This window comes from Hydra vulgaris, chromosome 15 (genome assembly GCF_038396675.1).
Source record: "Hydra vulgaris chromosome 15, alternate assembly HydraT2T_AEP".
Classification (NCBI taxonomy): domain Eukaryota; kingdom Metazoa; phylum Cnidaria; class Hydrozoa; order Anthoathecata; family Hydridae; genus Hydra; species Hydra vulgaris.
Window position 1 is genome coordinate 51,238,989 of NC_088934.1, and position 6,000 is coordinate 51,244,988.

Genomic DNA, 6,000 nt, shown 5'->3' on the forward strand with positions numbered 1-6,000 from the left:
TGTTAAGGTACGCATTTGCGCCAGTTTTTGATTAAAAATTTAGAGCTTTTAAAATGACTGCGGTTCATAACTGCGAAGTGAATTTTAGATAACAACGATTTAGTTGCATTTTTTGGTGTGCTGTTCCGTGTTATAAACTTTTTTTTTTTTTAAATCAATGAACAACCGTCATCTTTTTAATATTAGGCAAATAAAATAAGTCTAAAAACAAGTTAAGATGCATTAAGTTGTATTTCTGTAAATGCTATTTTGCTGTAGGAGAGCGACTTGTTTATTTTTTTTGAAACAAATTTTCAGAATTTTTAATTGTACGAATTTGAAAATTTTTTCTTCAACTTCTTTAATGTTTTTTACTTTATAGTTGTTTACTTTTTGGTTCTTGCTTAAATTTAATTTTAGTAGAAAAATGTATTTTTATCGTTTGAGTAGTTAAGTGCTAAGATTTTTTCTTATATCTTTGTTCTGATTCATTTTAAACGATCATGTTATAAAAATAAATTTAAAAATAAAATTATTTATTAACATTAAATTTGCTAATTGAAAAGTAATGTTTTTTTCACATACTTTAAATTGCATGTATTTGCAAACTTGCAATTGCTAAAAAAAACACACACATATCATATGTGTGTGTATGTATGCAACATACAAATGCATGAATATATATATATATATATATATATATATAGAATATATATATATATATATATATATATATATATATATATATATATATATATATATATATATATATATATATATATATATATATATATATATATATATATATATATATATATATATATATGCATATTAGGTACGTGACAATTGCGTTTTACGGAACCGAATTTTGTGCTAAAATTTTGTGCCACGATTTTCGCAGTCTCTTCAAAGTTAGCGTGCTTGAGGAAGGCTTTCTGAAATAACTTTTTAGTATTCGTTATCAACATAGAGTATTTTTAGAAAGAAGAATAGTTGAAGCTTATTATTAATTTGGTTTTAATTATACTCAATTGATATATTACCGAGTTTATTGATGTCAAAGTTTTAGTTGTACTTCTGTGGTGAAATTAATGTCCAGGATAAAGTCTATATTTTATCTATTCAATTTTTATTTTTAAGTTATTCATTTATCTATGCACCTGCAAAATTTCGTTGAAAAATATTATGTATCAGTCACCCTATTTCTTGCTGCACTTTTGTTACCTAATTTACATTTTCCCTGTTGTTAGCGCGGGAGACAGAGGGGTCCATTGATTATTTGTATATATATATTTTTTTTTATATATATAACATTCATATTAATAACATTATTAGCAATATTTAACTTATTTCATAAATTGATATTATAAACCTAGATACTTTATAGTGAAAATATGATTTAAAAATATGTAAATTTAAACGAAATTGTTTTATTAAAAGGATTTTTAGTAAATAATAAAAGGATTTTTAGTAAATAATAAAAATAATAAAGAAAATAAAGGTTTCACATAGTATTTCGTATCATATTCATAATATAATTTATATATGAATCAAATTAGTTATGAATCATATCTAATTTGAAGTTTGAACGTTGTCTTTATTTAACAAGGAAAGCCTTTAGATTATAATTAAAACTAATAAATAAGTTATTTTTATATAAATTTATTAAACTATTTTTAAATTATTATTTGGCCACTATCTAAACCTTTATGTATAACTTAAAAATTTCTTTCGCTGTTTTAGATGCTCTAAGTTGTGAAATGGCGTCAGCCAACAACATCAGTTAGTTACTTTCTTTTTTCAATAGCTCAGTAGTTATTTTTATTATATATATATATATATATATATATATATATATATATATATATATATATATATATATATATATATATATATATATATATATATATATATATATGTATGTATGTATGTATATATATATATATATATATATATATGTATATATATATATATATATATATATATATATATATATATATATATATATATATATATATATATATATATATATATATATATATATATATATATATATATATATATATATATATATATATATATATATATATATATACAAATGACTTACTATATGCAAATTTTTATATTTCTTTGTAAAAATAAAGATAATTTGTTTAGATGAACTTGCTTTACAGAGGATCAGTCAGTTATATCCCTATTATATGAATTAATTTAGTATTTAGTCATATACTATTAGTTTTCAAATACAGTTCTTTATTATGCCTATGTAGATTGTTGTTAGTTGTATTTATGTATACCTAATTCTTACATTTTATTAAGTCACTTTTTTTTCTGTAGACAAATTAGAACAAACAATCAGTAAGTTTAGTTTAAATTGTTTTAGTTACTATATCATTTAAAAGTATTTGTATGCTGTGTTAGTATTCCTTGTTAGCTTTGAATAAACGTTTTGATTTAAAATTGGTATTTAGGTGAGTACGGCCAGCAGATACGTAAGTTTCATAGATTTCTATATTTTTCAACATATAACTAATTGATACATCATTACAAATATAAACTTCAAGTAAATGTTTTAATTTAAAATTGGTATTTAGGTGAATATGGCAAACAAATATGTAAGTTTTGTAGGTTTCAATATTTTAAAGTGTATACTTTGTTAATACATTATTATATAGATATTAAAACTCGAAACAAGTGTATTTTAAAGTTGAAAAATATTTAGAAGATTTAGAAGATGTCATGTCAGATAGAACTTTTGGGAAGAAACTAAAACATGAATGGTACGATCCAAAGACATGCAAAAGTGTTTTATATCGTGGCAGAGTAAAAAAAGTTAATAAAAGAAAAAATGACTTCATTTAGACCATTTCTTACTGGAATGATGATGAAACTGATAATGAAGCTGTTGACTATTGCATGAAAAAGATCCAGCTTGCTGCTGATGTTGTTTCCGGTGAGTTACAATTTAATTAACTTAATAACACTGAAAGTGTTGTGACTTGCCAAAAATGTATTGCAAATGTTGTGACTTGCATAAATAATACAGCAAGTGTTGTGACTTGCATAAATAATACAGCAAGTGTTGTGACTTGCCTAAATAATACACCAAGTGTTGTGACTTGTCTAAATAATACAGCAAGTGTGACTTGCCAAAAATGTATTGCAAATGTTGTGATTTGCATAATTAATACAGCAAGTGTTGTGACTTGCATAAATTAAATAGCAAGTGTTGTGACTTGCCTTAATAATACAGTAATTGTTGTGACTTCTTAAATTTTTTGATAGACGGCTCTGGCTTACCTTCACGTGGTGTCTATCGTTAAAAATGATTAAAACATTTTTCATTTTTGGAATTAATTATTTTAATCATTCACTAAAAGCCAAGACAAAAATATATTGTATTATCTTTAAAATAGTTATATATTATTATTATTTTTTAATATTTTATTTATTATTTATTTTGAAACAGGAAATTTGTTTGTTAACCAAACAAAATGGCTAGCTCTTTAACTATACTGTATGCTCCTTACATCTGTTAATGTAATAATCACATGAAAGACTTTATTGTAGGTTTTTGCTATACTTGGTTAGAAAGATGACATGTTTTTAACAGCCATTTGACTTATAGCCCCACATTAGTAGTTGTATAATTTTTTTTGTAATATATATCCAATTAAATAATAATTTTTGGTAAAAAGTGGAAGGGGCATTAGAATGCCTCTTTCTTATGACATATTTGGACTCGCCCTCCCTTATACTCCACTCTCTTATGACCATGGATGCACCACTAATGTATCTTTTAATCTAGTGGAATATTTTTTTTACTTCTTTGTTGTTGTACTTCAAATATTCAATCAGATATTTCAAGAATTGAAACATTTTTTGATATTATAGTACTAAAACATCATCAACATATCTACTGTGAATTTTACATTCACCTCCCATATTTGGTGGTTGTCTGGTATGAATTTATTTTTTAATTTATTTCCAATTTTTTTCCAATTTTTTAATTTATTTTTTTAATTTATTCTTCAAATTTTGAAAATAATAACTCTTTTTTTTTGGTTGAGTGGAGAGGTGGGGGAGGGTGGGGTAGGCAGGTGGTAGGCATACGCCCCTTCGTAATAGAAACACCACTTTTATACGTAAGATTGTATAACATAATTTTATATTGTGTACTAATTTTACTCATTTTAGTAAAAATATAAATATTTATAAAATCAAGTCGTTTTTGATCCTTGGGTCCCGAACAGCCTGTATCGTTGGGCCAATGTTGTTTTGCGTTAGTTGGCGCAACTACATTGGATTTGCTGTTAGGCCAACGTTGTTTTGCGTTAGTTGGCGCAACTACATTGGATTTGTTGTTGGGCCAACATTGTTTTGCGTCAGTTAGCGCAACTACATTGGATTTGCTGTTGGGCCAACGTTGTTTTGCGTTAGTTGGCACAACATCATTCAGTTTGCTGTTGGGCTAACAATAAGTTGCCTTAGTTGGCATCTAACGCAATGTGCGCAACTGTGTTAGATTCGCTATTGGACTTATCGCAAAAAGCGTTAGTTGGCTTTGACAAACTGCTTTGTATTTGCTGTTGGGACAACTCTTTATTACTATAGTTAGTTCAACTGCGTTAATACAGTTGCACTAACCATATATAACTAAATAATTACTATATTTGCAGTTGGACCAACAGATGTAATCATTCTTCCTAGAAAAGTAATGAAAAAGGTGTGGGTAGCAGTGGTAGTCATAATTATAAATACCACGGATTACAACAGTGCACTGCTGTTGTATTTACTTTTAAATAATTTATTTTAGGTTGTAAACTAAATTTTTTATTAGAAAATTATAAATAAAAACTAAATGAACTTTAAAATTTATTTGGTTATTTTCACATTTATCAAAACTTTTACATTTATATTTTATGTGCTCTGTTACAAAGTATTATGCGAGGATTAAACATTTAAAACCTATGAGCAAATGGAATGCAAGCCAACTGACCTTCATTATACCACAATCCAACACAATTTTTAGCAATTTGGGTGTAATGAGTGCACTTTAAATTTGGATCTGGTCTAGATAAAGAATATATTCCCAAATCGCTAGATGTAAAGGGTGGCAGTTCGTACAATGAAGACTTTGTTAAAAACTGTTGAAAAACAATAGTAATGTCATTGTCAATCTTCAAAATGTTTTTTATCCAAATAATGCTACCATTTTTGTGCAAAAAAAATGAATCACTTTTAGACACGCATATAAAAATGTTATCAAACTGCAACTTTTTATATTGAATACAATTAGCATTGATAAACTCACGAGGAATGGGCCCCTCTTCATGGATATATTTTAGCTCAATTTTATTTTTAGTAGCCATAGTAGGTATTAAATGCTCATGTTCAGACAGACGACATATGATTTGCTGTAAGGGCAAATTTGAATGATGGACTAGTTTTTTTAATTTTCCAAGGTAGTTTTCAAAAGGAAATGTGCTCACTGAACCTAATGCTCCAAATATTAAAACATCATCAACAATGTGGATTAAATTATGAACATTACAAACAAAATGCCTTTCCCATACAATGAAGGAGCAAATTCTACAATTTGCATGAGAAGTTTACGAGAATACTCAGAATAGTGATAACAAAGGTTTGTACTCAAGCAGCAATACATGGCTGTAGAATAGGGTGGCCCTAAAAACAACTTTTTTGAAAAAAATCTGCTTCCACCCCTTAAATGTGTTCTATATAATACGAAAACACTAGGTTTAAATTTTTTTTGAAAAAAACATATTTATAGAGGTCCCCCAAGACCCTTTAATATTCAACGATTCCCTAATATTTTCAAAAAAAAAGTTTCTCAAAAATAGGTCAACCTGGTACTCAAATGAAGCGAAATTATATAAAAATTTCAAAAATAACATTCATTTTGAAATAATATAGTTATTTTAGGTTTTACTACGTAAAAATCTTGTTTTTTAGCAAAAAATGAAATAAGTGAATTTTTCATGATAATTGTGATAAATA